The 7,901-nt window shown below is 34.3% G+C and overlaps 1 long non-coding RNA gene and 1 pseudogene across 1 annotated transcript; one reads left to right on the forward strand and one right to left on the reverse strand.

The window, feature by feature from the left end:
* Nucleotides 1-225: 225 nt before the first annotated feature.
* LOC125260298 lies at nt 226-5,751 on the reverse strand (annotated as a pseudogene).
* A 220-nt stretch (nt 5,752-5,971) lies between these two features.
* LOC125260351 lies at nt 5,972-6,777 on the forward strand. The gene is made up of 3 exons (XR_007183019.1): nt 5,972-6,101; nt 6,237-6,356; nt 6,508-6,777. It is a non-coding gene; the product is annotated as an uncharacterized LOC125260351 (long non-coding RNA).
* The last annotated feature ends 1,124 nt before the right edge of the window (nt 6,778-7,901 follow it).

Below are 7,901 nucleotides of genomic sequence, written 5' to 3' on the forward strand. Positions count from 1 at the left end.
CCCTTGTTAAATATTATCAAAGATGGATGTAAAAATAAATATGAATTGTTTATCCTTTTGATCTTTCATTCAAATTATTTATAAAAAAAATCTAACATTTTATAAAATAAATGTTTTTCTCCAAAACACACTGGCCACAATTATTGTAATTTTTTAATGAGTAAAATATCTCTGAAGTATATACCCATATCTACAGTTTTTAGTAGTTTTTTTTTTTTACTTCAATGAAAGGTGAGATTGTTGTGATTATTTTTTAATAAAAGAAAAAAAGGATTAATGATGCAGATTTATTTTCTCAGCCAACTTTGCTCATATTTACCAATATTTATTGCCAATAATTCTGACCGTGATTATAGTTGATGTAATTTTGTCAGTGACTGATTTTTTAAAAGGGCCTGAATATAGCCTACATGTTTGTTGATTTTTTTTTTTTTTTTTTGTACACATTTTGTCTATCACACATTAATTTCTTTATAATCACAAGTAAAATGTACCTGATTGTGGTTTGTGCAAAATGTTTTTTGGTTTTCATTAACATATTCTAAAATCATCACATCCGTATTTAATCTTTTCAGATTTTATGTTTTTTGTTTGTTTCAGTTGACAGGTGTGATGATCAGTGGGTTTGAGTTTTTACCTTCATCATTACGGCCTGGGTAAAAATATGGATAGAGTTTGTCAGAGAAAGTCTGACCAGTGAAAGAATAGATATGAGATCTGGAGTCCACGTCATAAAAAGAGACCAGACCCTCCTCATAATCCACAAACACTCCCACCTTCTCAGGTTTCACTCTCAGAGATAAAGAGACAGATGGACTGTCCAAAGCTTCATATTGATTCTCATTCCTCAGAAACACAGTCCAGTATCCATTCTTAGGACTCAGTATGATCTTCCCCTTCCTGTTAATGGATTCTCTGGCCACTCCTAAATCCCACTTAGTCTTTCCCTTCACCTGCACCTCATAGTAAAATCTCCCTGAACTGAATCCCTGCTTTGCCAGAACACAAGGACCCTTATCAAATCTCTTTGATGTTTTTGGGACGTTCTGCTTAATGTCTCCATGACTGACTTGTTTTCCATCATCAGACAGGATGAGATCTGGATTTGCTGTATCAGGATCCAGAGTCACATCCACTGAGAGAGATCAGTCATTATCAATCAACTTGAGACCAAACATTTTCAGATGTACAGTATATAATAGATTATAAACAAAGTATTGTCAGTGTATTGAAGAAAATGGTGTCAGTCACTGTACCTGCATACTTCTGCACAAACTTCAACTCTGTAGACACTGATGACAATAAAATGATGAATTATTATAGGAATTTCAGGTTTACAGTGAGTTTGTTTCTATTGGCAGCATCACATGAATGTAGTGATTTCTGTTTTTTGTTTGTACATGAATAGTTATGTCATGCTGCTTATATGTCTCTAAAGTAAGTTAAAGTAATACTGCAGTAACTGGTTATGGCATAAGTTAAAGTTTGGATTTAACTTCACATAGACTAGGTTTAGTAAGTGAGTTTATCATACCAGTTTAATGCTAACATTGCAAGTTTAAGTTATATTGTGGTTATGCATGACAGCATGCCATAGAAATATACAGCGCTACCGCAAAAACGGAAGATCAAAGACAATATTATAAAGATGCCAGAGCACTTGTTTCTCTGGCAAATAAGGTCTATAGGGTTACGATTAGGGTTTGGTTTGGTTTATGATTGCATCATGTAATTATGCATAATTTATAGTTATTACCATACTAACTATATGTACAATGACACTATAAAATAAAGTGTTACTCTTTTATCACATATAGTCCTTGAAAATGTATTTTCTTACATAGTTACTAACAAAAATATCTATACACTGTATTTGATATTCACATACCAGTTTGACTGAGTTTTTCATTTAGTTTCCCATCTAGAGTATTCTTCAGTAGAGTCAGAGCTCTTTTCAGAGAGTTCACATTCACATCAGAGTCAATCCGGATCTCAGTCCAGTTCTTGGTGTGTGGACGACTGGACAGGGATGAGCACATCTACAGCAGGAGAGAGAGATGTCACACTTATTCTGTTATCTTGTCTTAGTTTCATTTTCATGAACTTTTAGTTTGCTCAGCATTGTTTCCTGTTTCCGTTGTTTGTTACTATGGTTACTGATTAATCACACCTTGTATTCTGTTCATTATCTGTGTAGATTTAAGTTCCTGTGAGTTTCGTTTCACTGTCTGTTATTGTTTGTGTAACGCTTGTGCTTAGACACACTGTCTCGTGGACTTGTTTTAGGAATCCCTTGAATCATCTTCATCTTTGGACTTTAATAGCATGACAAGAGGACAGTTAAATGTGTTATTTTTATGATTTTAAAGAAGTTAATTCAATATTTTTTTTATGCACGATCTTTCTAACACAATTGAGGCAAGACACCCCAGATGAATAGTGTAAAATATCCAAAGTATGGATAATACCATACCTCCCCCAGCTGATTGATTACTTTAAAAATTGCTAATATTTTCTGTATTAAAACTTGTACTGAATAAATGATAAAAGAGTTTGTACTGTAATATTGTACATGATGAGACAGATGTTGACAGACCTGTATGAGGTGGAGATGATCATCAGTGTGTGAGATCTGCTCCAGCTCAGTGTTTCTCTTCTTCAGCTCAGTGATTTCCTGCTGCAGCTCTTTAATGAGATCTTCAGCCTGTTTCTCTGCTTCTTTCTGCTGTTCCTCCATCATCTTCAGCAGCTCAGACTGACATCTCTCAATGGAGCGGATCAGATCAGTGAAGAGCTCAACACTGGAGGATTTCTCTTTCTCTGTGTTTCTCTGATGAATGAAAACAGTTAAAAGTTCTGTTTTTTATATATTATGTACTACATATTATTTAAAGGGATTGTACAACCCAAAATGCAAATTCTCTCATCATCAGTTACCTGCATGTCACTTAAAATGCTTGATTTTCAGAGGAACACAAAAAACACTCAAGTGCAATACACTAAGATTTGTGAAATATGGGAAAAAATAATAGAGCAACTTGAGGGTTACTGGCAGAACTCTCATTTTAATTCAATGTATTTATTAATTAGGTTGAAATATGATGGTGCATAACATTTATTGAGATATATTTTTTGGTAGGATAGTTAAACAGTAAGTGAAATGGGATAGGGGGATTGAAAAGGACCATGAGTTAGGAAATGAACTGATTGATCGGAGCACAAACCTTTCTCAGCTCTACTGAGTGTTTGATCTCTTGAATCTTCTTCATTCTGTCCTGGATCATCTGATGAACATCTGTCTGTGTCTGAACCAGCTGATCCTACATACAGAGAAAAACACACATTTATCACTGCTTTCCATCTTCTGACAGTCTTTTTTGATTTTTTTTTTTCTTTTTAAACCATTTAAAGTTCATACGAATTCAAAATTATAGTTTTAAATTTTTTAATCCTGACAGTTTTGCGAGTAACAAAAAGCTTTTATCAGAAGAAATGAAAGACCATTGGATTTGGGTCAGTTTCTTCAACATGTCAAGACACAGGAAAGAAAACTGCATTTCATTGGGTGTTTAAAGTGTTTTGTCTGTAACTCTTTACCTTCTTCTCTCGACTCTCCTCCTCTATAGGAACAGTGTTGTGAGTCCTGTGTTCTCCTTCAGTGCAGGACAGACAAACACACGTCTGATCATCTCTGCAGAACATCTCCAGAGGTCTCTCATGTTTCTGGCATATATAATCCTCCAGATTTTCCACAGCATTGATCAGTTTGTGTTTCTTTAGACGTGGGACTCTGAGATGAGGCTCCAGATGAGTCTCACAGTAAGAACTTGGACACGTCAGGCAGGACTTCACAGCTTTCTGCTTTCTTTCATCACAGATGTCACAGAACACCTCAGATTCTCTTAAACTGAGCTTCTTATTAAAGTGTTGCACAACCTCCCTAAGTGTTGTATTAATCTTGAGATCAGGTGCTGAATGTTTCTTTACAGAATGGACAGAAGCAGGTCTCTGTGTTCGTCCAGCACTTGCTCAGGCAGGTTCTGCAGAAGTTGTGTCCACATGGAGTGGTGACTGGATCAGTGAACACTTCCAGACAGATGGAGCACTGGAGCTCCTCATTTAGTGCTGGACCACTGGAAGATGCCATGACTGAAAAGAAAATAATATAAGATAATATATAATCTACATTGCTGAAGAGAGCAATGTTTAATAATTATATGCACTGAATAAATTAGGCTATGGATGTTGCATGTTAAATACTATTATAAATAACAATGATTATTTATGTACCACTGTTCAAAGAATGTCAGACACGCCTCCAACACTAACCCTAACCACACCGAGCCTATAAGCTCCACCACTAACTTCTGGTCTGATTGCTGGTCTGTACTTTCAGCTCTGTGGCACTGCAGTAGGGTACTATTGAGTGGTAGAAAAACAACTGAAGGTACTAAATACAGAAACTAAATATTTAGAGTTTGGTTAAATAACTCCATTTTGATTAATTTGAGTAAAAAGTTGTTTTCTTTACCAAGAAAGTGGCAAGATGAAAACCACTATTTTCTGTTTCAAACTTTCACATAGCATCTTTTGGTTATAAAAACATTAAAAATGTAAATCTACATTTTGATTTTAAAAAGTTTATTATAAAAACGTATTAATTTTTTCCCCAAAATGCAATAAATCCATCAATATAAAAGTTATTTTCAAATTGAAAATACACAACAAAGTAAGTTGATTCACATATATGACAGCGTCTGAACTTTGCCAATATTTATCTTATATACAGGCATTTTACTAAAAATACATTCAGCCGTCGCTGCCAAAATGAATTCAACGGGTCATCTTGTTAATGTTATAAATTATTTGTCATTACTGATTAAAGAGTATCTGGCGCCACCGCACGGTTAAATAAACAGATTTGCCGAGTACATTGGTATTAAAAACGGCTTTTTAAAAAAGCCTTCAATGTTTAAAGTGGGTGGAATGGAGCGCTGTGATTGGTTTAGCAGATATATCGCATTCTGCAGAAAAAGGAGACGTTTTGGAAAGAAAGGGAGAAAACATGACAGAATAACACGACGGATATCGCATTTTGCGCAAAATTAATAAATTACTTTTCAATACCGACCAGATACATACTGATTTTGGCAGAAACTCAATTTTTTTTTTTTTTTTTTTTTTGAAAATGGCGTTTATCGTGTTTTGGAACCAAACTCTTCATATGTCTCTGGGAGCCACAGTACAGCAAATTTAAGAGGTTTTTACAACATTTTAATACCATCATGAAAATATATTTTATAAAAGACAACAAATAAAATAAGTGGAACTGTAATTTTTCCAACAAATAACCTACTTTATAAATATCTGTAAACACAAGGTGGCAGTTCTGTTTAATGGACTTTTCACTGAACTTTGTTTATTCTGTCTGCAGTTCAAGTACTTCTGTTTCTGATATGTGGCATGAACACAAACTATAATTTTACCAACATAGGCCTACTTCTTCATGCTATTAAACTAGTGAACTTATAATTCCATCACTTACCTTTGAGTGAATATCAGATTTGATCGTTAATTTCAGAGTTTCTGAAAAGAAATGTTGTTTTTAAGAAGCTTCCAGTTCATCTGTTAAGTTTCACTTTCTCTGAAGTCTTTACACACGTGCAGCGATGTCATATAGCTCCGCCCATAATCAAAAATATGAAACAGTTCCTAATTCATCTCTGCTGAGTGTGTAAACATTGTAATAAATATATAGGCAGACTATATGTGTAGTTTTGTTTAGTTCCTTAATTTTGCAGCACAAGAAGACCGTATTTCAAATATGCTTACGATATAGTGTGGAGTACTATTTGTTTGCTCTGAGTCTGGACGGTGTGTGCGGTTCAGATACTGGAGGAGCTGAAAACAAGATGAAGGGTGTTGTGTTTTCTGGTCCATACTGCCAGTAGGTGGCGCTAATACACTATTTTGTAGTCTAAGTTCTGAAGGAGACAATATATGTCAGTCCATGCTGGATTAATAGTTTAATCACAGAAATGAAGAGAGAGAGAAGGCGTCATTGGAGGTTGATGGAGAGAAACCACAAGCTGAACGGAGAGGTTAGTACAGGATAATAATTTATTTCATTCTAAACCTTAATTACTGTTTGTGTTTGTCTTACAGTATTTTATTTAATTCTGCTTTGATTTGAATTTGATTTGAATTGATTCTCACAATTCAAACTTCTAACTCAGTTGGAGGTAAAGTTGATGGAGAGAAACCACGTTCCAGAACCCGCTGTCACAAGTGTTGAGGAACGTTTTGTTCCGGATAGAGGGATTGGGAATGCAGAGCGTCAGAAAGATCGCGTATGGGTAAGACTTTCAGTGTTTAACAGCAGTTTATTTCAGTTGTGATGTGTTCATGCACTTTAGATTAATTTAAAAACATAAATTGTACTACATTAAATATGATGTTTAGAGTGAAAATCTTCCAGAGAGTTGATATTGTGTTTCTGTCTGTCAGTGATGTGGAGAAGCTTGCGACGGTTACACTGATGGAGAAGTTTGTTCCCACCGTCTCCGGCTCTCAGAAGCTCCTGGCATCGATGGACTGCCGTCAGCTCACTCAGGTTCACGGATTCACCGATATTGTGCTCAAACCAAAGTGAAAAACTCTTTCATTGTGAAGCTTTCTAATGCTCTCACTTCTCTTGAAGAATATTTACTAGATTGAAAGTCATTTACACTTAATAATAATTCAGTACCAGTGCTTCCCACAGGTTTGAAATATACTTGCGTTGGTAGCGGGGTGGAAAATCCTCCTATTTCCCACAGAACAAAAATGGTCTACTACATGTGACAAATAACAAATAATGTGTGATTTTTAACAATATTTTTATTTATTGAAATTTATTTTAATTACATAGGCTACTATTACATTTAATCACATACTAATATTATGCATTATTATACATTGTAAATTATGCAAAATTACAGCATTTAAATGGCAGAGTTCTTGCTTTGTCATATAGTGTCTCATACTATTGATATACATATTATTGTTTCTTCTGAATTATGTTGTAAAAATGAGATATGTCCTTAAAAATATATATTTCATAGCATTCATAATGGAATGTCATTAAAACAACATTTATTTATCATAATAACAAATATTTTCTGGTAATAACTAGGGATGTGCGCAACGACTAATTTCATAACCGTTTAAATGTACATTTTTTCAATTGACTAGTCAATTTGAAAGAACACTTAATCTATGAACAGTCAAATCCTATAATGAATGCCACTAAAAATAGATATAGCCTATGCGATGTGCTTGCCTTGCATTATTATCATTGTATATTAAACTTTAGCGTTCACTTAAGCAATGTTAGCCATTATAGACATAGGCCTATTCAGGGGCGGACTGGGACAAAAATTCAGCACTGGCATTGTAGCCACACCAGCCCACATTACCACACCCACAGACACACGCATTCCCAGGTGAAAAAAGTACACTTCCATAATGTACTTAAAGTGCTATTTTCACACACTAATTTTGTACTTTAATATACTAAAAATTCTTCTTAAGTAGCCTACTTCTTAAGATAATGTTAAGAACACCTTAGTGTACTCAACTGTGCTATTTTGAGACACTATTTAGTTACCACTTGTAGTACACTTGAATCCATAACACTACAAATACAGAGATAATATGTTAAAAGCACATTTTAGTTCTAATTCATGGTGTCTCAAAATAGCACAGTTGAATATATTCTTAAGATTATTTTAAGAAGTAGGCCTATTAAAGAAGAATTTTATTAAAAAATACTATGGAAGTACAAAATTAAGAACAATCTATTAAGTACAAAATTAGTGTGTAAAAATAGAGCACTTTAAGTAGGCTACATTATGAAAGTG

The sequence above is a fragment of the Megalobrama amblycephala genome, linkage group LG24 (genome assembly GCF_018812025.1).
Source record: "Megalobrama amblycephala isolate DHTTF-2021 linkage group LG24, ASM1881202v1, whole genome shotgun sequence".
NCBI classification, from domain to species: Eukaryota; Metazoa; Chordata; class Actinopteri; order Cypriniformes; family Xenocyprididae; genus Megalobrama; species Megalobrama amblycephala.